Source organism: Arachis hypogaea, chromosome 12, assembly GCF_003086295.3.
Source record: "Arachis hypogaea cultivar Tifrunner chromosome 12, arahy.Tifrunner.gnm2.J5K5, whole genome shotgun sequence".
NCBI classification, from domain to species: Eukaryota; Viridiplantae; Streptophyta; class Magnoliopsida; order Fabales; family Fabaceae; genus Arachis; species Arachis hypogaea.
The window spans coordinates 29,419,295-29,444,963 of NC_092047.1; the positions used below are offsets into that span (position 1 = coordinate 29,419,295).

Consider the following 25,669-nt stretch of genomic DNA (forward strand, 5'->3'; position numbering starts at 1 on the left):
TCCACTCTGTTCATTAACTTGGGTCCTGGCGATATTCCTTCGTACTCCTTTTGTGATAGCCTCCAAACTCTCATTCTTCCTCATTGTCTCCTTTATTCTAGTTTCTAAGATCAAGTTCTTCTTTGTAACCAAACTGGTTACTTTCCCTGCAATAAAGAAAGAGTGTTTACGGTTATTGTTCTAACAAAATAAAATACAAAAAATTGGTTGTATAGAGAAGTACATGATAAGATTTTATCTTTTGCACCCATACCTCGGAAGGACTCCAACTATCCTCCTCAAAATTCCCAATAAACCCCCAAAATAGAAGGTCATCCAAGTAAAACTGGAAGTAGTAGTCACAGTTAATAGCTTCCTTGAAGCTAAGCTTGCAACCTCATCAACATAATCTATTTTTGGCACAATGTCTCATCAATTTTGTCCTCCCTGAACTTAAATTCATACAAAGCAGTGCACAAATAAAAAGCCACAATAACAGAATTGAAATCCCCTTCTTCTTTTTTACACTTCACTTTACCAATTACTCCCTTTATTCCTTTATTCTTTTTTCCTTTTTTCTGTCACTATAAATCTTTTGAACATCATTGGAGCAATTTATCTCAATATAAATTATATCCAAGCATTTAAGATTGTACCAAAAAGAGTGACAGTGAGAGATAACAAAAACCTAAGCACTCACATTTCACCTTCTGCAATGTGTGAATACGATGATGCTTCATGCAAAAATTGCTTCACTGAACACAAGCGGAGGTACCACGGAGGAGCACCTATGAAGCTCAGCAACTACGAGCTGAAAGAGATGAAGAGATGATGCAGAAGAGAAGAAATTGTTTTTGATAGGAAACGACATCGTTTGGCATGTTCCTCTTAACCAGCGTCGCTTTTTAAACACATCAGCAGTATTATAACCTTTGGTAACTTTTGGACTAACAGAGATTCATGATTCTGAGAGTGGGGGACTTACCTGGTCATTTTAAAAAGTAAAGTATTAATCTAAAACAAATTGGAAATTTCAGGGACCATTTTAAGCATTACTTTAATTTTAAAAGATCGTAGTCAAGAGAATTTATTGCTATTTGTAAAAAAGAAGAAAATTGATAGAATCTGATTTTAATGTAAAAATCATATAAAGAAAGTAGTATGATTAGAAATTAGCCACCCTAAATTACCTACTAAATACACTATTTCCTTTTTATATAAGACAGATACTATCAAATAAAAAGAACGAAAAAATTTGAAAAGTAGGGTTTAGTGGGAGTACGTACTCCGTATTCTATACAATTTTGGAAATCGAAGATGAGCGGTGGAGTGAGCAGGGAAGAGATCTTGAGGGTGAAACACGGCGAGACAACCATTAATATCGGCGTAAGAGATAAGGGGGAGAGCGAGGGAGGGCTTGCATCAGGGGAAAAGGAGGATCATATTTTGGGAGGGGTTTTTAAGCCTTTGAAGGTTTCTTTTAGGGACAAAGTTATGGATTTTAAGATTGCTAAAAGTTTTTCACTCGTTGAAATTTTGTCAGGAGATAACATTGCGGTAGTATGGAGATCTCTTGCCACCGAGTGTAACGTTTACCCAAGAAGCTAAGAATTGTTTGGCAGAACTTATAAAGATGTGGTACACGAAATTGACTCCGCAATATTCGCACAAATAGACCGACAAGTGTACCGGGTCGTCCAAGTAATATCTCAGGTGAGTGAGGATCTATCCCACGAAGATTGTTGGTTTGAACAAGCAATGGCTATCTTGTAGATCTTAGTCAGGCGATTAGAAAAGATGATAGTTGTTGCAAACAATGCATAAAACAGATAAATAAATAAAACGTTACTAGATAGGTGTGAAATCAGTGATGAGAGAACGGTTGAGGCTTCGGAGATGCTTCCTCCTTCTGGATCAACTTTTCTCACTGTCTACTCCAACTTTTGATTGATTCATTCCATGGCAGACTGTAAATGACTAATTAATGACAAGTCAGTGGTCATTAGTCTCCTCTACTTCAGATAAAATGCTGAGTCAACGGTCATCCAATCTGGACAGGGGTGAAGCTTTAGCAGTCCATTTCCCTTGGTGATCCTACTCAAAATGCCACAGACAAGGTCAGATCTTCTGGATCAGAGAACGCTGCTCTGTTGATTCTAGCCTATACCACAAAGGCCCTAATCGCCCCGTACCTCAGCTTCACTGATGTCTCCAAATACCCAACGAAGTCATGGATTAGCCGTCTAAGAGATGTAAAATCAAGCTTGTGGTTCAGCACTATCCCGTCAAGGACTCGCAAGAACCCATGTGAAATAGGGATGACGGTCAAGTTACATTCGCAATTCATTAGGATGAAGAACGAAGATACATCTTAGAATGGAATCAAGCATAGATTGAAATAGAATAGTGATATTATTAATCCATAAGAATTAGCAGAGCTCCTAACCACCTTAACCTAGGAGGTTAGTGACTCAAAACTTACAGAAAAGTAATGTAAAACGTGTAGAGTGGGCAAGAGTGAGGTCGAAGATCCTAAACATGGGTGATCTTCTCCTATATATACTAATCTAATAACTAAGGATTACAGAAATAGGATAAACTAGTCTTGTAGTGCGAAAATCCACTTTCCAGGCCCACTTGGTGAGTGTTTGGGCTGAGCTTGAGTGAGGCCACGAGTTGGTACTCCCTATGGGGCATTGAACGCCAGCTTTGGACTCCTGAATGGGTGTTGGACGCCAGCTGCTCCCTTTTGGGCGTTGGACGCCACGAATGGGGTTGGTGGCTGGCGTTGAACGCTAGTTTTGGGCCTTTATTTCCAAAGAAAAGTATGGACTATTATATATTTCTGGAAAGCCCTAGATGTTAGCTTCCCATAGCCATTAAGAGCGCGCCATTTAAACTTCTGTAACCCCAGAAATGCTCTTTTGAGTGCATGGAGGTCAGAATCTGACAGTATTTGCAATCCTTTCTTTGTCTCTGAATTAGACTTTGCCAAAACTCCTCAATTTCAGTTAGAAAATACCTGAAATCATCACAAAACACAAAAACTCAAAGTAAAATCCAAAAATATGAATTTTGCACTAAAACCTATGAAAATATAATAAAACTTAAAGAAAATATAACAAAAACTATATGAAAATGATGCCAAAAAGCGTATAAAATATCCACTCATCAGAACACCAAACTTAAACTGTTGCTTGTCCCCAAGCAACCGAAAATAAAGTAGGATTAAAAAGAAGAGAAGGATACAATAAATCTCAGAGTTTTTAATGAAGCTCAGTTTCAATTAGATGAGTGGGTCTATTGGCTATTCACTTCTGAATAGTTTTGGCATCTCACTTTCCTTTTGAAGCTCAGAATGATTGACATCTTTAGGAACTTAGAATCCAGATGATATTATTGACTCTCCTAGTTTAGTTCTTTTTTATTCTTGAACACAGCTTCTTTTGAGTATTGGTCGTGACCCTAAACGCTTTGTTTTCTAGTATTACCACTGGATACATAAACGCCACAGACACTTAACTGGGTGAACCCTTTCGAATTGTGATTCAGCTTTGCTAGAATCCCCAGCCAGTGGTGTCCAGAGTTCTTAAGCACACTCTTTTGCTTTGGATCACAACTTTAATTGCTCAGTCTCAAGCTTTTCACTTGACACCTTCACACCACAAGCATATAGTTAGGGAAGCAGCTCATTTGAACTGTTTAGGCCAAGATTTTGTTTCTTTTAGGCTCTCCTAACCATTGATGCTCAAAGTCTTGGATCCTTACTCTTGCCTTTTAGTTTAAAGAGCTATTGGCTTTTTCTATTTCTTTCTTTTTCTATTTTTTTCATTTCTTTCTCTCCCCTTTATTTTCTTTTTTTTCGATTGCTGCTTTTTTTTGCTTCAAGAACTAATTTTTGGATTTTTCAGATCACCAATAATACTTCACTTTTATCATCATTCTTTCAAGAGCCAACATTCTTAACTCCGACATCAAATATGCACTGTTCATTCATACATTCAGAAAGTAAAAGCAATGCCACCACATCAACATAATTGAACTATTCTTATTATATAACTCAAAATTTATGTATCTCCCTATTCGTTTTCAAATAAAATTTTCTTTCAAGTATGGTGAGAGATGCATGGAATATTTCATAGCTTTAAGACATAAATAAAGATGATCATGCATTAGAAACAGACAATAAAATAAAATACACAGAAAATAGAAAAATAACATAGGCAACAGGGAATTAAGGAATGAATCCACCTTAGTGACGGCGGCTACTGCTCCCTCTAGAGAATCCAATGGAGTGCTTGATGTCTTCTATGTCACGCCCCTACCTTTGTTGTTCTTTCCTCATGGCTCTTTGATCTTCTCTTATATCATGGAGGATGGTGGAATGCTCTTGATATCCCATCTGTAACTGATCCATGTTAGAGCTCAATTCTCCTAGAGAAGTATGCAATTGGTCCCAATAGCCTTGGGGAGGAAAACGCATCCCTTGATGCATCTCAGGATTTCTTATTGAGGCAGCTCCAGATGCTCTTGTTGTGGTCCATGTGTTGGCTCTCTAGTTTGCTCCATCCTTCTTTTAGTGATGGGCTTGTCCTCCTCAATGGAGATGTCTCCTTCTATGACAATTCCAGTTGAATTGCATAGGTGACAGATAAGGTGGAAGGCTTTTCAGCTTTTTTGTACAACTCTTGAGGTATTACCTCATGTACCTCCACCTCACTCCCAATCATGATGCAATGAATCATGATGGCTCTGTCAATGGTCACTTCTGACCGATTACTAGTAGGGATGATAGAACGTTGGATAAATTCCAACCATCCTTTAGCTACGAGCATGAGGTCAAGCCTTCTTAGTTGGACAGGCTTGCCTTGAGCATCGCTCTTCCACTGAACTCTTTCCACACAAATGTCTGAAAGGACTTGGTCCAGCCTTTGATAAAAATTGACTCTTCTAGTGTAAGGATGTGGGTTCACACTAGTGTCATGGTTTTTAGTGATCCATGCATTAGCATAGAACTCTTGCACCATCAAGATTCCAACTTCTGGGATAGGATTGGTTAGGACTTCCCAACCTCTCCTCTGTATTTCTCTTCGGATCTCCGGATACTCATTCTTTTTTAGCCTAAAGGAGACTTCCGGAATCACCCTTTTCTTTGCCACTACTTCATAGAAGTGGTCTTGATGAGCTTTGGTGATGAATCTTTCCATCTCCCAAGGTTCGAAGGTGGAAGCAACAGCTTTCCCTTTCCTCTTTCTAGAGGGTTCTTCGACTTTGGGTGCCATAAGTGTGAATGGAAAGCAAAAAGCAAGGCTTTTCCAATACCAAACTTAAAATCTTTGCTCGACCTCGAAAAAAAAGGAAGAAAAGAGTAGAAGAAGAAGAAGAAGAAGAAGAAGAAGAGAGGTGGCAGAGAAAGGGGGAGAGGAGGATTCGGCCAAGTAAGGGCTTTTGTGTAAGAAGTGTGTGTATGAAGGGTAGGATGAAGGGGTATTTATAGGGGGTGGGATAGGGTAGGGTTCGAATGAATGGGTGGGAAATTTTGAGTTTGAAGTGGGTGGGGGTTGGTGGGAGTTATGATGGTTTTGGGAACAAATATGGATGTGATTGGTTTAGGGTTTATGGGGAAGAGTGTGCGGGGAAGAGTGAAAGTAAGAGAGAGAAGAAGGTGGGGTACGTGGAGATTCTGTGGGACCCACTTATCTTAAGAGGCTAGGGAATTCAAATTTCCTGCACTCTTGTGGGCGTTGAACGCCCAGTTCCTGCTCCTGGCTGGCATTCAACGCCAGCTATGTGCTCCCTTTAGGGCGTTGAACGCCCATTGGGGGCCTCTTTCCTGGCGTCCAACGCCATGTCTATGCCTCTGTTGGGGCGTTGAATGCCCAATCTCTGCCCCCTGGCTGGCGTTCAATGCCAGCAATGTGCTCCTCATGGGCATTGAACGCCCACTCTGGCCTCCTTGTCTGGTGTTCAACGCCAGCAAGGTACCTGCTCCAGGGTGTTCTGTTTTCTGTTCTGACTATCTCTGTTTTTGTTCTAACTACTGCACATGATCATAAACTTAAACAAATATAAAAATTAAACTGATATAACTGAAATAAACTTAATGAAAAACAAAAATAACTTTAATTATGGTTGGGTTGCCTTACAACAAGCGCTTCTTTAACGTTACTAGCTTGACGGTTAGCTCCTTACGGAGATCGATAGGGGACCAGAATTTTGCCCTTTACATTGAACTTCTTGCCTGTGCTTTCATGGATGAGTTCCACATATTCTAAAGACAGGATCTTGTTCACAGTATGTGGAATGACTGGGTTGTCAGTGAAGGCAACTCTCATGCCAGGTGAGACGCCTTCAGTGGGGATTTTCTTATCCTTCTAGCCCTTGGGCACTTTCTTACTGCCATTCCACTCAGAGCTTGATGATGGTTGCCCCACACCAAACTTAGAATTGGTGTCTAGGGGCTCTGTTAGGCTCTGTACTGAGAGGAGTGGTTGAAGCACTTCATGTTTGTTAATGGTACTTCTTTCACTTGGGGTAGAATGAGGTTTATGAACCTTGAACACAAGATAGTCCTCATCTAATTGCAGGACTAGTTCTCCTCTATCTACATCAATTACAGCCTTGGCTATAGCTAGGAAAGGTCTTCCAAGAATGATGGATTCATCCTCTTCCTCCCCAGTATCTAGGATTATGAAATCAGCAAAAATGTAAAGGTCTTCAACCTTTACCAAGACATCCTTTACCAGTCCATAAGCCTTTTTCATGGACTTGTCTGCCATCTCTAGTGAGATTCTTGCAGTTTGTACCTCAAAGATTCCCAGCCTCTCCATTACAGAAAGAGGCATGAGGTTTATGCTTGATCCTAGGTCACACAGAGCCTTATCAAAGGTCATGGTACCTATGGTACAAGAAATTAAGAAGCGTCCAGGATCCGGCTTCTTCTGAGGTAACTTCTGTGAAACCAAGGCATTGAGTTCCTTGGTTAGCACTGGAGGTTCTTCTTCCAAAGTCTCTGTTCTAAATAAGTTGGAATTCAGCTTCATCAGAATTCCTAGGTACCGAGCAATTTGTCCCTCCCTACTTTTCTCTTCCTCATCAGAGGAAGAGTACTCTTCAAATGCTATGATCCTTAACCAAGCATTCAAGGGAACTTCAATGGGCTCCTCATGAACCTTAAGTTCTATCAGTTCTTCAAAAGGGAAGTTCTTAGTGGGCTTAGGGTCGCCAACTATCCCTATTGTAGCGTTCAACGCCAAGACCTGTATCTCCTTGGGTGTTGAACGCCCAGCTTGTATCACTTTACTAGCATTCAACGCCAGTTGTTGTGCCTCTTTGGGCATTGAACGCCCAGTAAAGACCTCCTTACTGTCGTTCAACGCCAGTGATGGTGCTTCTTTGGGCGTTGAACGCCCAGTAAGGACTTCCTTACTAGTGTTCAATGCCAATGATGGTTCCTCTTTGCGCGTTGAATGCCCAGTAAGAACTTTCTTACTGGCGTTCAACGCCAGATCATCTCCTTCAGATTCGGCCTCAATATCCACTGTGATGGCCTTGCACTCTTCTCTTGGGTTTACTTCAGTGTTACTTGGGAGAGTGTTAGGAGGGGTCTCAGGGATTCTCTTACTCAGCTGACCAACTTGTACCTCCAGATTTCTTATGGAGGACCTAGTTTCGGTTATGAAACTGTGAGTAGTCTTAGAGAGTTTAGAGACTATGGTTGCTAAGTCAGAAAGGCTCTGCTTAGAGGTCTCCATGTTTTGCTGAGAAGGTAAGAGTGGTGGTCTGTTGTTGAACCTATTTTGGTTTCTTCTACCTTAATTATTGTTGAAGCCTTGTTGAGGCTTCTGTTGATCCTTCTATGAAAGGTTAGGATGATTTCTCCATGAGGGGTTGTAGGTATTTCCATAGGGTTCTCCCATGTAATTCACCTCATCCATCAAGGGTTGATCTGGATCATAGGCATCTCCATCATAAGAGGTGTCTTGAGTGCTGCCAGCTTGATAAATCACTATTTTATGGTTTATCTTGTGCTCAATTGAGTGGATTTTATCAACTCTTTACCCACTTATTCATACTATTTGCATGGTTTTACATTTGCCTTCCTAATTATGTGCTATGATTGAAAACATGCTTCTTTGGACTTATAATTGCTAATATTAATCCTCTCTTATCACCATTAGATGCATTAATATGTGTGTTAAGTGATTTCAGATATTATAGGGCAGGAATGGCTCAGAGGATGGAAAGGAAGCATGCAAAAGTGAAAGGAATACAAGAAGATGAAGAAGTTGCTAAGCTGTCCAGCCTGACCTCTTCGCACTCAAACGGCTATAACTTTAGCTACAGAGATTCAAACGACACGGTTTTAGTTGCGTTGGAAAGCTAACATCCGGGGCTTTGATTTCATATATAATATGCTATAGTTCCCCTGATGCTAGGCGACGCGACCGCGTGATCCATGCGGCCACATTGCAGTGACGGAAATCAGCGTGTTTGAATTCTTCTCCAGCGATTTCCGGGCTGTTTTCGACCCAGTTCGCGGCCCAGAAAACACAGATTAGAGGCTATAAAGTGGGGGATTGTATCCATTTATAAGGGAGGCTCTCATATTCACAATTTTAGGAGTAGATGTAGTTTTTAGAGAGAGAGGTTGTCTCCTCTCTCTTAGGATTAGGATTTAGGACTTCTCTTAGGTTTAGGAGTGACTCTCAATCCCAGGTTCAATGTTCTTTTTATTTATTTTCCTAATTTAATTTATGAATGTCCATGTCAGATTTAAGTTCTTTTGTGAATGCAATTCGAGGTATTTTCAGATTTAATTTTGCTTTGCTTCATTTATAAATGTTTTAATTTAATTTAGATTTTTCTTCCTTTTGGCTTTGGTTAAAGTAATTGGTGACGCTTGAGCTGTCAAATAAAACAGTGGTTGAAATTGGCAGATTCTGATTGAACTAGGATTGCTCTAAAGCTAGTCTCTCCACAGGAGTTGACTAGGACTTGAGAATCAAGCCAATTAGCCCACTTAACTTTCCTTTGTTTAGTAAAGGCTGACCAAGTGGGATTAAAAATCCAATTCTCATCACAATTGATAAGGATAGGACTTCCAGTTCTTATACTTTGCCAAGAGTTTATTTTATAGTTATTTATTTATCTTATTCTTCTTGTGTAACATACTGCTCCCTTACTTTCTAAAACCCCTAATTTACAAGACTCATAACCAATAATAAGAACATACCTCCCTGCAATTTCTTGAGAAGACGACCCGAGGTTTAAATACTCGGTTATCAATTTTAAGGGGTTTGTTACTTGTGACAACCAAAACGTTTGTACGAAGGGATTTCTGTCGGTTTAGAGACTATATCTACAACGTGACTGTTTTTTTATGAAATTCTTTACTGGCAAAAATCCTAACGTCAAAATGGCGCCGTTGCCGAGGAATTGCAAACGTGTGCCTTATTATTGGTTATTGTAAATATTTTTTGCTTTTTGTTTGTTTATTTGTTTTTATTTTTGTTTTTATTTTTACTTTTTCATAAATTAAGAGGTTATTGGTTTTTATTTAGTCATCAAAAAAAAAATTTTCAAAAATTTGTTCTTAGTGTTCATCTTGATCTTCAAGTTGTTCTTCGCATTCATCTTGACCTTCAAGTTGTTCTTAGTTGTTTTCTTCGTTTTGATCTAAAAATTTGAAATTTGGTGTCATTTTATTGTTTTTCTCTTTCCTCATTAAATTCAAAAATATTTTTAATTAATTTTTTCGAAAAAAAAATTTTCAGATTTTTATTTTTAAAATTTTTATCTTATCTTATCTTATTTCAAAAATCAAATTTCAAAATTTCAAAATTTCAAATTTCAAAATTTAATTTTCAAATTCAAAATTTAAATAACCTTTTAATTTAAATTTATTTTTATTTTCATTTTTAATTGCTACTATGAACTCTCACCCCTTTGGCTATGAGTCTGGTTATAATTATGTTGCAGGAAGAAGAAATTACAATGAGAACAGGCATCAAGGTTGGAACAATCAAAGATGGGAGGAGCCACAAGGATTTAATCAACCCTCATGGCAACAACCACCTCCAATAGACTATCAACAACCACCATCATATGCCTATGAACCTCCTCAACACAACTTGGGACCACCATACTCACAAGCTTTTTTCCACCACTCACCTCCATATGACCCTAACCCTCATCCACCATACTAACCACCTTATGAACCAAATGAACCCTCCTATCTACCCCAAACCTCCATGGAGAAAGCACTTGCCGATCTAAACTCTACTATACAAGCTCTTTTCACCCAAATCAGACCACCGAATACCTTCAACAATCAACCCTCAAGCTCTAGTGCACTTCCTTGTCAACCATAGAATAATCTCTCCATCCCATCACCACCATCCATGGAAGAGCACCCACATCCATCAATCCAAGAGCAAGATGATCCCAATTATGCTATTGATATGGAACAGGAAAGAAGGAATCATCTTGGCGAATCCATACTTCATAAAGAGCTAGAGGAGGCTCTACGGGTAAGGGTAGGAGAGACCCTTGAAGATGAAAGAATAGTTGAAAGAAGTTGTCATGGAAAGAAAAACATCGAGGATGAGTACGATTTTATACTTAAACAACTGGACAAAGCAGCAATTATTAAAAAAGAAGAAGTGGTTGCAGACTTAAGAGATGTTGTACCTCCATTGGAAAGTCCAGTCACAGAGCCTCCTTCCACGGTGTTTGATGTTGATGTTGAGAAGAGCGTACAACCTCCAAGGCAGATCATGGTTGAAGATTTTGTAGAGGTTGATCAAGAGGTAGAAGATGTCAAAGAAGAGCACAAGGGAGTGGAGCTTGAAATTACCTTGCCAAAGTTTTTGGAAACCCCTCCCCCTAAGTTGCCATCATCCTTCACAACATTCAAGTGGGTAAAATTCATATCCCTTAGCTTTCTAATCCCACTTGAATATGGGCTACTGGAGACGGATGGTCAACTTAGAGATCTTTGTGGCATTAAGGGTAAGAGGAAGATGGTCAGTAGTAAGAATTGTCCTGCAAGGTTCATCATGGTTGGAAGCTTTAAGTTTAAACGAAAAGGTTGGTTTAAAGCTCAACTGAATGGGTCTAGGAAGCTGTTTGGTAGCTGCAGTGAGAATTCAAATTACTTATCACCCAGTTGGAAAAATACAGATCCCGATAAAGATGGGTGTAAAAGCAAGATTTGGGATCCTGGAATCTGCTCTGACATTTGTCACCCCGGGAGCCTAAGAATCTGTTTGAAGCTTCTTAAGGGCTTTACATGCCTAGTTTGGGACCCCGGAGGTGACTGGAGATACAAACATTGGTGGAGATTTCTGGATGAGTTCAAGCACAAGCCACCATAACAGGGAGCTCGCTAATTTTCACTTTCCATGATTTAGATTTAGTTTGAGAGAGGTTCTCTCCTCTCTCTCCTAGGATTAGGATTTAGGATTTAGTACTTCTCTTAGTGTGTAAGAGTAACTCTCGATCCAGGTTTAATATTTATTTTAATGCTTTTATTCGTACTTATAAATGTTGCCAACTTGACTTATGAACCATTTCCATGTTATGATTTGAATTAATGATTATTTGAGGTATTTCAGTTATTGATTGCTTTCTTCTTAATTTGTGTTACCATTGCTTTCCATCTAAGGACATTTTTATTCCAGCAATTTACTTTTTCTCTTTTTGGTCTTTGGTTAAGAAATCAGTAACTCAACAGTTATCAAACTCAACATAATTGATAATCGTTATCTTGCTAATTGAACTGAACTTCAATAATCCCAACTTTTTCTTAGGAAATAAATAGGATTCGAAGATCAAACTAATTAGTCCCTTGACTTTCCTTTACTTTAGTAAAGGTTAACTAAGTGGAATTTAGATTCAACTTTCATTATTGTTGAGGGAGATAACCAAGTTGTACTTCCAATTCTTTTTACCTTGCCAGAAGTTTGCTCTACATTATTTATTTATTTTAATTGCCATTTAAATTATTTGTCATATCTACTCTTCACTCTCAACCCCGATTTTACAACCTCCATAACCAATAATAAGAACACACTTCCTTGCAGTTCCTTGAGAAGACGACCCGAGGTTTGAATACTCGGTTAACAATTTTTAAGGGGTTTGTTACTTGTGACAACCAAAACGTTTGTACGAAGGGATTTCTATCGGTTTAGAGACTATATCTACAACGCGACTATTTTTATGAACTTCTTTACTGGCAAAAATCCTAACATCACAGCTGCAGCTTGCATTCCATTCAAATGCTGAGAGATCATATTGACCTGTTGAGTCAAGATCTTGTTTTGAGGCATTCAGAGTGTCAACCTCTAGGACTCCTTTCTTTTGAGGTTGTTCACAGGATTTCTCTCAGAAGTGTACATGAATTGGTTGTTTGCAACCATTTCAATAAGTTCTTGTGCCTCTGTAGGCATTTTCTTCAAGTGGAGTGATCCACTAGCAGAATGGTCCAGTGACATTTTGGACATCTCAGATAGACCATCATAGAAGATTCTTAGGATATTCCACTCTGAGAGCATGTCAGGAGGACATCTTCTGATCAGTTGGTTGTATCTTTCCCAAGCTTCATAGAGAGATTCACCCTCTTTTTGTCTGAAGATTTAAACTTCCACCCTGAGCTTGCTCATCTTTTGAGGTGAAAAGAACTTGGCCAAGAAAGCATTGACCAACTTTTTCCAAGAGTCTAGGCTTTTCTTGGATTAAGAATCCAACCACATGCTAGCTCTGTCTCTAACAGCAAAGGAGAAAAGCATAAGCCTGTAGATCTCAGGATCCACTCCATTGGTCTTAATAGTATCACATATTTGAAAGAATTCATATAAGAATTGATGTGGATCTTCCAGTAGAAGTCCATGGAATCTGCAATTCTGTTGTATTAGAGAGACTAACTGAGGCTTAAGCTCAAAGTTATTTGCTCTAATGGCAGGTATGGAGATACTTCTTCCATAGAAGTTAGAAGTGGGTACAGTGAAGTCACCAAGAACCTTCCTTGCATCTTCTCCATTATCCTGATCGGCTGCCATGTTTGTATTTTCAGTTTTTTGTTCGAAAATTTCTGTAAGGTCTATTCCGGAGTGTTGTGCTTTAGCTTGTTGTAAACGCTTCCTCAGGGTCCTCTCAGGTTTAGGATCAGGATCAAAGAGAGGTTCTTTATCTCTGTTCCTGCTCATAAACAAGAAAAAGAAAAACAAGAAAGAAAGAGAATGGAATTTTCTATGTCAAAGTATAGAGAACTCCGTGTGAGATGTGAAGAAAAAAGAAGAATGAAGATAGAGGAATGAGAAGAGGAATTCAAAAATTAAGTAAAAGGGAAAATTAGAAGTAAAATATTTTTGTTTTTATTTTATTTATTTATTAAATTCGAAAAACAATAAGAAAATTAAAAGCTAATTAACTAAAAGAATTTGAAAATTGAGTAGGTGATTTTCGAAAAAGAAGAGAGAGAAAGAGTAAGAAGTTTTCGAAAATAGAAGAGATAAGAATTAGTTAGGAAGTTTTGAAAAAGAGGGAAGAGAAAACAAGTAACTAATTAAGAAAGATTTGAAAATAAGTTAAGATAGGAGATTTGAAAAATATTTGATTTTAAAAAAAAATTTTGAAATTTAAAATTGAAAAGGAAAAGTTAACAAGAAAAGATAAGAATTGAAAAGATTTGAAAAAGATTTGATTTTGAATTTTGAAAAGATTTGATTTTGCAATTTGAAATTAAGATAAGATAATGATTTGAATTTTAAAGAAAGATAAACCAAAGATAGGATAAAGATTTAAAAAGTTTTGAATTTTAAAATTTTAAAAGAAAGCTAAGATAAGAAAGAATCAAATTAAAAGAAAAGATTTTAAAAGATTTAAAAAAAAAAAGATAAGATTTGAAATTTGACTTTACTAACAAGAAGACACCAAACTTTAAAATTTTCAAAGCAAAATAAGAAAAAAGGCAAAATTTTCAAAATTTTTTTAATAAAGATAGAAAAGATATTTTTTTATTTTTCAAATTAATGAAGAAAGAGAAAAACAACCAAAAGACACCAAACTTAAAATTTTTTAGATCAAGGACACTAGTTTTTTTTTCGAAAATTAAAAAGAAAAACACCAAAAGACACCAAACTTAAAAATTTTAAGATCAAAACAAGAAAGGAAACAAGAACAACTTGAATACCAAGAAGAACACTTAAGCACCAATTCGAAAATTTAAAGAAAATAAAGAACACACAAAGGACACCAAACTTAAGAACTGACACTAGACTCAAACAAAAGACAAAGAAAAGATGGATTTTGAAAAAGTTTTTGAAAAAGGAAACAAAAGACTCAAATAAAAGTAAAAAGTACCTAATCTAAACAACAAGATAATCCGGTAGTTTGTTAAATCCGAACAATCCCCAGCAACGGTGCCAAAAACTTGGTGCGTGAAACTGGCTCCGCAGTATTCGCACAGATAGACTGGCAAGTGCACTGGGTCGTCTAAGTAATACCTCAGGTGAGTGAGGGCCGATCCCACGGAGATTGTTAGTTTGAGAAAGCAATGGCTATCTTGTAGATCTTAGTCAGGTAGATAGAAAATATAGTTTGTCATGAAAAACACATAAAACAGATAAATAAATAAAATGTTACTAAATAAATGTGCAATTAGTGATAGGAGAATGGTTGAGGCTTCGAAGATGCTTCTTCCTTCTGGATCAACTTTTCTCACCATCTACTCTAACTTCTAATTGATTCATTCCATGGTAGGCTGTATATGATTAACGCCGGGTCAGCGGTCATTAATCTCCTCTGCTTCAGATCAAACGCCGGGTCAGCGGTCATCCAATCTGAACGAGGGTGAAGCTCTAGCAGTCCATTCCCTAGGTGATCCTACTCAAAATGCCACAGACAAGGTCGGATCTTCCGGATCAGAGAATGCTACTTCTTTGGTTCTAGCCTATACCACAAAGGCCTAATCGCCCCGCACCTCGGCTAAACTGATGTCTCGAGAAGTCCCCAACGAAGCTATGGATTAGCCGTCTAAGAGATGTATAATCAAGCTTGTGGTTCAATACTATCCCGTCAAGGACTCGCAATAACCTATGTGAATAGGGATGATGGTCAAGTTACACTCCCAATTCGTTATTAGGATGAAGAACGAAGATACATCTTAGAATAGAATCAAGCATATATTGAAATAGAATAGTGATATTATTAATTCATAAGAATCAGCAGAGCTCCTAACCTTAACCAAGGAGGTTAGTGACTCATACTGTACAAAGAAACATTGTAATTCGAAAATATCGCATATAAGTCTCCCCGCAAAACAAGGGTGATCCTTGTGCTATATATATTAATCTAATAACTAAGAATTACAGAAATAAGTTAAAATAGTCTTGTAGTGCAAAAATCCACTTTTAGGACCCACTTGGTGAGTGTTTGGGCTGAGCTTGAGTGAAATCCATGAGCTAGTACTCCCTTTAGGCTTCCAACGCAAACTTTGGACTCCTGAATGGGCGTTGGACGCTAGCTACTCCCCTTTGGGCATTGGACGCTAGGAATGGGGTTGGTAACTGGCGTTGAATGCCAGTTTTGGGCCTTCATTTCCAAAGCAAAAGTATGAACTATTATATATTTCTGGAAAGCCCTGGATGTTAGCCATTGAGAGTGCATCATTTGGACTTCTATAGCTCCAAAAATGCTCCTTCAAGTGCATGGAGGTCAAATCTTGACAGCATCTGCAGTCCTTTCTCTGTCTCTGAATCAAACTTTGCCAAAACTCCTCAATTTCAGCCAGAAAATACCTGAAATCATCATAAAACACACAAACTCAAAGTAGAATCCAAAAATATGAATTTTGCACTAAAACCTATAAAAATAGAATAAAACTTAAATAAAACATAATAAAAACTATATGAAAATGATAACAAAAAGCGTATAAAATATCCACTCATCTGGGACCCAGTGGTCCTGGGAGGCTAGGAAATTCGAATTCTCTGCCCCCTTGTGGGTGTTTGGTGCACGAAATTGTGATCATCAACAATGGCGCCAAAGGACTTGGAGCTCTTAAAAGTGAATCACACTTTGTCACAATTCCGCACAACTAACCAGCAAGTGCACTGGGTCGTCCAAGTAATAAACCTTACGTGAGTAAGGGTCGATCCCATGGAGACTGTCGGCTTGAAGCAAGCTATGGTCACCTTGTAAATCTCAGTTAGGCTAATTCAGATGGTGATGGAGAATTGATAATTAAAAGATAAATAAAACATAAAATAAAGATAGAGATACTTATGTAATTCTTTGGTTGGAATTTCAGATAAGCGTATGAAGATGCTTTGTTCCTCCTAAACCTCTGCTTTCCTATTGCCTTCTTCCAATCATTCATACTCCTTTCCATGGCAAGCTTTATGTTGGGCATCACCGTTGTCAATGGCTACTTCCCGTCCTCTCAGTGAAAACGTTCCAAATGCGCTGTCACCGCACGGCTAATCATCTGTCGGTTCTCGATCATGTTGGAATAGGATCCATTGATCCTTTTGCGTCTGTCACACGCCCAACAATCGGGAGTTTGAAGCTCGTCACAGCCATCCCTTCCCAGATCCTACTCAGAATACCACAGACAAGGTTTAGACGTTCCGGATCTCAGGAATAGCCGCCAATAATTCTAGCCTATACCACGAAGGTTCCAATCTTAGATTAGAAACCCAAGAGATATACATTCAAGCTTGTTTGCATGTAGAACGGAAGTGGTTGTCAGTCACGCATTCATAGGTGAGAATGGTGATGAGTGTCACATAATCATCACATTCATCATGTTCTTGGGTGCGAATGAATATCTTAGAGAAGAAATAGACTTGAGTTGAATAGAAAAACAATAGTACCTTGTATTAATTCATGAAGAACAGCAGAGCTCCACACCTTAATCTATGGTGTGTAGAAACTCCACCGTTGAAAATACATAAGAACAAGGTCTAGGCATTGCCAAATGGCCAGCCTCCAAATGTGTCTAAGATAGCATAAGACTTATCAAAGATCTCCCTAATACAATAGCAAAAGGTCCTATTTATAGAAAACTAGTAGCCTAGGGTTACAGAAATGAGTAATTAATGCAGAAATCTTCTTCCGGGCCCACTTGGTGTGTGCTTGGGCTGGACATTGAAGCTTCCATGTGTAGAGACTTTTCTTGGAGTTAAACGCCAGCTTTTGTGCCAGTTTGGACGTTTAACTCCAGCTTTTGTGCCAGTTTTGGAGTTAAACGCCAGAATTCTTGAGCTGACTTGGAACGCCTATTTGGGCCATCAAATCTCGGGCAAAGTATAGACTATTATATATTGCTGGAAAGCCCAAGATGTCTACTTTCCAACGCAATTGAGAGCGCACCAATTGGGTTCTGTAGCTTCAGAAAATCCACTTTGAGTGCAGGGAGGTCAGAATCCAACAGCATCTGCAGTCCTTTTTCAGCCTCTGAATCAGATTTTTGCTCAGGTCCCTCAATTTCAGCCAGAAAATACCTGAAATCACAGAAAAATACACAAACTCATAGTAAAGTCCAGAAGAGTGATTTTTATTTAAAAACTAATAAAAACATAATAAAAACTAACTAAAATATACTAAAAACATACTAAAAACAATGCCAAAAAACGTATAAATTATCCGTTCATCAGTGTTGAACACCCAACTCCTGCTCCTGGCTGGCGTTTAACGCCAGCTTCATGCTCCTCATAGGGCGTTGAACGCCCATAAGAGACCTCTTTCCAGGCGTTCAACACCAAGTCTCTACTTCCTGGCTGGCGTTCAATGCCAGCAATGCTGCTCTGCTTGGGCGTTGAACGCCCATTCTTACTCCTTGGCTGGCATTCAACGCCAGCAATATTTCTCTTCTTGGGCGTTGAATGCCCATTCTTGCCCCCCTTGTCTGGCGTTTAACGCCAGCAAGGTACCTGCTCCAGGGTGTTTTGTTTCCAGTTCTGACTATTTCTGTTTCTGTTCTAACTACTGCACATGATCACAAACTTACTGAAATAATTATATAAAATAAACTTAAAGAAAAACAGAAATAACTAACTATGCCTCCTAACAAGCGCTTCTTTAACGTCACTAGCTTGACGGTCAGCTCCTTTACGGAGTTAGATAGGGGCTCAAAATTTTTCACCTTACAGTGAACTTCTTGCCTGTGCTCTCATGGATGAGTTCCATATGTTCTAGAGACCGGATCTTATTCACAGTATGAAAAATGACTGGGTTGTCAGTGAAGACAACTCTCACGCCAGGTGAGAGGGCTTTAGTGGGGATTTTCTTGTCCCTCTAGCCTTTAGGTACTTTCTTCTTAGTACTTTTATTCTCAGTGCTTAATGATGGCTGCCCAACACCAAACTTAGAATTTGTGTCTGGGGGTTCTGTATAGCTTTACACTGAGAGAGAGGGTTGGAACACTAAGTGTTGCACAACTGCCTCTCTTTTGTCAGAGAGAGAGTTGGGGATAGGCATCTTGAACAAGATATGGGACTCCCATAATTGTAGAATCAACTCTCCCTTTGCTACATCAATGATGGCATTGGCAGTGGCTAGGAAAGGTCTTCCAAGGATGATGGATTCATCCTTGTCTTCCCCAATATCCAAGATTATAAAGTCCGCAGGAATGCAAAGGTTCTCAACCTTTACTAAGACATTCTCAACCAGACCATATGCCTTTTTCATTGACTTGTCTGCCATCTATAGTGAGATTCTTGCATCTTGTACCTCAAAGATTCCCATTCTCTCCATTACAGAGAGTGGCATGAGGTTTATGCTTGACTCTAGGTCACACAGAGCCTTCTCAAAGGTAATGGTGCCTATGGTGCAAGAAATTAGTAAGCGTCCGGGATCTGGCAGCTTCTGAGGTAGTTTCTGTTGAACCAAGGTATTGAGTTCCTTGGTGAGCACTGGAGGTTCTTCTTCCAATGTCTTTGTTCCAAATATCATGGCATTCAGCTTTATGAGGACTCCTAGGTACCGAACAACTTGCTCTTCCCTAGTTTTCTCTTCCTCATCAGAGGATAAGTGATCCTCATAATCCATGATTTGCAACAAGGCATTTAATGGAACTTTTATGGTCTCTGATGAGCGGATAATTTATACGCTTTTTGGCATTGTTTTTAGTATGTTTTTAGTAGGATCTAGTTACTTTTTGGGATGTTTTCATTAGTTTTTATGTTAAATTCACATTTCTGGACTTTACTATGAGTTTGTGTGTTTTTCTGTGATTTCAGGTATTTTCTGGCTGAAATTGAGGGACTTGAGCAGATTTCAGAGGTTGAAAAAGGACTGCTGATGCTGTTGGATTCTGACCTCCCTGCACTCAAAGTGGATTTTCTGGAGCTACAGAACTCAAAATGGCGCTCTTTCAATTGCGTTGGAAAGTAGATATCCAGGGCTTTCCAGAAATATATAATAGTTCATACTTTGGCCAAGAATTGACGACGTAAACTAGCATTCAATGCCAGCCTTTTGCCCAAATCTGGCGTCCAACGCTAGAAAAGGATCCAAAACCAGAGTTGAACGCCCAAACTGGCACAGAAACTGGCGTTCAACTCCACAAATGGCCTCTGCACGTGCTACACTTAAGCTCAGCCCAAACACACACCAAGTGGGCCCCGGAAGTGGATTTATGCATCAATTACTTACTCATGTAAACCCTAGTGACTAGTTTAATATAAATAGGACCTTTTACTATTGTATTAGGCATCTTTTGATCATCTTAGGATCTTAGGATCATCTTTGAACGCATTGTTCTTAGATCAAGGGGGCTGGCCATCTCGGCCATGCCTGGACCTTCACTTATGTATTTTTAACGGTAGAGTTTCTACACTCCATAGATTAAGGTGTGGAGCTCTGCTGTTCCTCAAAGATTAATGCAAAGTACTACTGTTTTCTATTCAAATCTTCTTATTTCTCTTCTAAGATATCCATTCGCACCCAAGAACATGATAAAGGTGATGATTATGTGTGACGCTCATCATCCTTCTCCCTTATGAACGCGTGCCTGACAAACACTTCTGTTCTACATGAATTAAGCTAGAATGAGTATCTCTTAGATCTCCTAACCAGAATCTTCGTGGCGTAAGCTAGAATGATGGCGGCATTCAAGAGAATCCGGAAGGTCTAAACCTTGTCTGTGGTATTCCGAGTAGGATTCAGTGATTGAATGACTGTGACGAGCTCCTAACTCGCGATTGCAGGGCGTTAGTGACAGACGCAAAAGGATAGTAAATCCTATTCCAGCATGATCGAGAACCGACAGATGAATAGCCGTGCCGTGACAGGGTGCGTGAGCATATTATTCACTGAGAGGATAAGATGAAGCCATTGGCAAGGGTGATGCCTCCAGACGATTAGCCGTGCCGTGACAGGGCAGTGGATCATTTTCCCGAGAGATGACCGAAAGTAGCCATTGACAGTGGTGATGTATCACATAAAGCCAGCCATGGAAAGGAGTAAGACTGATTAGATGAAGATAGCAGGAAAGCAGAGGTTCAGAGGAACGAAAAGCATCTCCATTCGCTTATCTGAAATTTCTACTAATGATTTACATAAGTATCTCTATCCCTATTCTATTATTTAATATTCGAAAACTCCATGATTATTTTATATCCGCCTGACTGAGATTTACAAGGTGACCATAGCTTGCTTCATGCCAACAATCTCCGTGGGATTCGACCCTTACTCACGTAAGGTATTACTTGGACGACCCAGTGCACTTGCTGGTTAGTTGTATCGAGGTTGTGACAAATTATGAATGTGTAATCACAATTTCGTGCACCAAGTTTTTGGCGCCGTTGCCGGGGATTGTTTGAGTTTGGACAACTGACGGTTCATCTTGTTGCTCAGATTAGGTAATTTTCTTTTTATTTTCTTTTCAAAAATTTTTCAAAAATAATTTCAAAAATCTCTCATCTGTTTTCGAAAAAAAATAAAAATGTTTTCAAAAAAAAAATTCATTCAAAATTTTTAAGAATGAATTCTAGTGTTTCATGAAGCATGCGAAGCCTGGCTGGCTGTAAAGCCATGTCTAAATTTATTTGGACTGAGGCTTGCAATTTGTTATAAAGAGCAATATACTCTCGTGTTAAAGACTAAAGCTTGGCTGGCCATTGGCCATGTCTAGTGTTTTGGACTGGAGCTTTTTCATTGAAAGCTTGGCTGGCTAGTGAGCCATGTCTAATTCCTGGACTGAAGCTTTAGATTAAGAATGCAAGATTCCTGGAATTCATATTAAAAATTTTGGAATCCTTATTTTCCTTTTTCATATAATTTTCGAAAAAAAAATCCAAAAAAATTAAAAAATCATAAAAATCAAAAATATTTTTTGTTTCTTGTTTGAGTCTTGAGTCATGTTATAAGTTTGGTGTCATTTGCATGTGCATCTTGCATTTTTTCGAAAATTCATGCATTCATAGTGTTCTTCATGATCTTCAAGTTGTTCTTGGTAAGTCTTCTTGTTTGATCTTGATGATTTTTTGTTTTGTGTCTTTTCATGTTTATCATATGCATTCTTGAATTCTTAGTGTCTAAGCATTAAAGAATTCTAAGTTTGGTGTCTTGCATGTTTTCTTTGCATAAAAAATTTTTCAAAAATGTGTTCTTGATGTTCATCATGATCTTCATAATGTTCTTGGTGTTCATCTTGACATTCATAGCATTATTGCATGCATTCATTGTTTTGATCTAAAAATTTCATGCATTGCATAATTTTCATGTTTTTCATAAAAATTTCAAAAATCAAAAAAAAATATCTTTCCTCTTTTCTCTCATCAAATTCGAAAATTTGGATTGACTTTTTCAAAAATTTTTGAAAATCAAATTGTTTCTCATGAGTCAAATCAAATTTTCAATTTGAAAATCTTATCTTTTTCAAAATCTTTTTCAAAAATCAAATCTTTTTCAAAATTATTAGTTATTTTTGAAAATTCCAAAAATATTTTTCAAAAATCTTTTTCTTATTTTTATACCAAATTTTCGAAAATAACATAAACAATTAATGTTTTGATTCAAAAATTTGAAGTTTGTTACTTGCTTGTTAAGAAAGATTCAAACTTTAAGTTCTAGAATCATATCTTGTGATTTCTTATGAATCAAGTCATTAATTGTGAATTTAAAAATCAAATCTTTTTTTCAAAACTAATTCCTATCATATCTTTTCAAAAAATATCTTCTTATCTTATCTTTTTCAAAAATTTGATTTCAAAATATCTTCTCTAACTTCCTAACTTCCTATCTTTTCAAAATTTGTTTCAACTAACTAACTAACTTTTTGTTTGTTTCTTAACTTTTTCAAAACTACCTAACTAACTCTCTCTCTCTCAATTTTCGAAAATATCTCCCCCCTTTTTCAAAATTTCTTTTTAATTAACTATTATTTTAAATTTTAAATTCTAATTTTCAAAAAAAAAAATATACTAAACATTTTTCAAAAACTATTTTCAAAAATCACTAACTCCTTTTCAAAATAATTTTCGAAAATTATACCTCCCCCATCCTATTCTATTTATTCATTCATATCCTAACATCTCATCTCACATCTCTTCCATTCGTACAGTTGCATTTCTTCCTTTACATCACATTCTTTGTCTCCCCCTCTTTTCTTCCACTCACAAAGGGATCCCTATACTGTGGTATAAAGGATCCCTATTATTATTATCATTTTTCTGTCCATTCTTCCTTGTCATATGAGCAGGAGCAAGGATAAGAACATTCTTGTGGAAGCATATCCAGAACCTGAAAGGACTCTGAAGAGAAAATTAAGAGAAGCTAAAATACAACAATCCAGAGATAACCTTTCAGAAATTTTCGAACAGGCAGAGGAGATGGCAGCCGAAAATAATAATAATGCAAGGAAGATGCTTGGTGACTTTACTGCACCTAATTCCAATTTACATGGAAGAAGCATCTCCATTCCTGCCATTGGAGCAAACAACTTTGAGCTGAAACCTCAATTAGTTTCTCTGATGCAGCAGAACTGCAAGTTTCATGGACTTCCATCTGAAGATCCTTTTCAGTTCTTAACTGAATTCTTGCAGATATGTGATACTGTTAAGACTAATGGAATAAATCCTGAAGTCTACAGGCTCATGCTTTTCCCTTTTGCTGTAAGAGACAGAGCTAGATTATGGTTGGATTCTCAACCTAAAGACAGCCTGAACTCTTGGGATAAGCTGGTCACGGCTTTCTTAGCCAAGTACTTTCCTCCTCAAAAGCTGAGCAAGCTTAGAGCTGATGTTCAAACCTTCAAACAGAAAGAAGGTGAATCTCTCTATGAAGCTTGGGAAAGATACAAACAGTTGACCAAAAAGTGTCCTTCTGACATGCTTTCAGAATGGACCATCCTGGATATATTCTATGATGGTTTATCTGAGCTATCAAAGATGTCACTGGACACTTCTGCAGGTGGATCCATTCACCTAAAGAAAACGCCTGCAGAAGCTCAAGAACTCATTGACATGGTTGCTAATAACCAGTTCATGTACACTTCTGAAAGGAATCCTGTGAGTAATGGGACGCCTATGAAGAAGGGAGTTCTTGAGGTTGATACTCTGAACGCCATATTGGCTCAGAATAAAATATTGACTCAGCAAGTCAATATGATCTCTCAGAGTCTGCATGGAATGCAAGCTGCATCCAACAGTACTCAAGAGGCATCTTCTGAAGAAGAAGCCTATGATCCTGAGAACCCTGCAATAGCAGAGGTAAATTACTTAGGTGAACCTTATGGAAACACCTATAACTCAACATGGAGAAATCATCCAAATTTCTCATGGAAGGATCAGAAGCCTCAACAAGGCTTTAATAATGGTGGAAGAAACAGGTTTAGCAATAGCAAGCCTTTTCTATCATCAACTCAGCAACAGACAGAGAACTCTGAACAAAATGCTTCTAATTTGGCAAATCTAGTCTCTGATCTATCTAAGGCCACTGTAAGTTTCATGAATGAAACAAGGTCTTCCATTAGAAATTTGGAAGCACAAGTGGGCCAGCTGAGTAAAAGGATCACTGAAATCCCTCCTAGTACTCTCCCAAGTAATACAGAAGAGAGCCCAAAAGGAGAGTGCAAGGCCATTGACATAAGTGCCATGGCCGAACCTGTGAGGAGAGGAGAGGACGTTAATCCCAAGGAGGAAGACCTCCTGGGACGTCCAGTGACCAATAAGGAGCTTCCCTCTGGGGAACCAAAGGACTCTGAGGCTCATCTAGAGACCATAGAGATTCCATTGAACCTCCTTATGCCCTTCATGAGCTCGGCTGAGTATTCCTCTTCTGAAGAGAATGAGGATGTTACTGAAGAGTAAACTGCCAAGTTTCTTGGTGCAATCATGAAGCTGAATGCCAAATTATTTGGTATTAATACTTGGGAAGTTGAACCTCCCTTGTTCATCAATGAACTTAGTGATCTGGATCAACTGACATTGCCTCAGAAGAGATAGGATCTTGGAAAGTTCATAATACCCTGTACCATAGGCACCATGATCTTTAAGGCTCTGTGTGACCTTGGTTCAGGAATAAACCTCATGCCCCTCTCTATAATGGAGAAACTGGGAATCTATGAGGTGCAAGCTGCTAAAATCTCACTGGAGATGGCAGACAGCTCAAGAAAACAGGCTTATGGACAAGTAGAAGATGTATTAGTAATGGTTGAGGGCCTTTACATCCCTGCTGATTTCATAGTCCTGGATACTGGAAAGGAAGAGGATGAATCCATCATCCTAGGAAGACCTTTCCTGGCCACAGCAAGAGCTGTGATTGATGTTGACAGAGGTGAAATAGTCCTTCAATGGAATGAGAACTCCCTTGTATTCAAAACTCAAGGATCTCCCTCTGCAACCATGGAGAGGAAGCTTGAAAAGCTTCTCTCAAAGCAGAGTCAACCAGAGCCCCCACAGTCAAACTCTAAGTTTGGTGTTGAGAGGCCACAACCAAACTCTAAGTTTGGTGTTGAAATCCCATATCCAAACTCTAAGTTTGGTGTTGGAAAGTTTCAACAAAGCTCTGCACATCTGTGAGGCTCCATGAGAGCCCACTGTCAAGCTATTGACATTAAAGAAGCGCTTGTTGGGAGGCAACCCAATGTTTATCTAATTCTTATTTTTATTGTTTTTCATGTTTTCTTAGGTTCATGATCATGTGGAGTCACAAAATAAATATAAAAATTGAAAACGGAATCAAAAACAGCAGAAGAAAAATCACACCCTGGAGGAAGCATCTGCCTGGCGTTCAACGCCAGAACAGAGCATGGTTCTGGCGCTGAACGCCCAAATGGGCAGCATCCTGGCGCTGAACGCCCAGAACAAGCATGGTTCTGGCGTTCAACGCCAGAAATGGCAACAAATGGGCGCTGAACGCCCAAAATGGCCACCAACCTGGCGCTGAACGCCCAGAGTTGGATACAAAGGCATTTTTACATGCCTAAGAGGTGCAGGGATGTAAATCCTTGAAAACCTCAGGATCTGTGGACCCCACAGGATCCCCACCTACCTCCACTCACTTCTTCTCACCACTCTCTTTCACACAACCCCATAAACACTCTTCCCCAAAAACCCTTCACCAATCACCTCAATCTCTCTTCCCCATCACCTCTTCACCACTCACATCCATCCACTCTTCCCCATAAACCTACCTCATAAACCCCACCTACCTTCAAAATTCAAAACCAATTTCCCACCCA

General features: G+C 38.6%; 2 non-coding genes across 2 annotated transcripts; one reads left to right on the forward strand and one right to left on the reverse strand.

Annotated features, from left to right (window-relative positions):
* The first annotated feature begins 12,534 nt into the window (after positions 1-12,534).
* On the forward strand, positions 12,535-12,638 carry LOC112731672 (small nucleolar RNA R71). The gene has a single exon (XR_003167440.1). It is a non-coding gene; the product is annotated as a small nucleolar RNA R71 (small nucleolar RNA).
* Positions 12,639-23,213: 10,575 nt separating this feature from the next.
* LOC112731365 (small nucleolar RNA R71) lies at positions 23,214-23,321 on the reverse strand. The gene has a single exon (XR_003167146.1). It is a non-coding gene; the product is annotated as a small nucleolar RNA R71 (small nucleolar RNA).
* Positions 23,322-25,669: the final 2,348 nt, after the last annotated feature.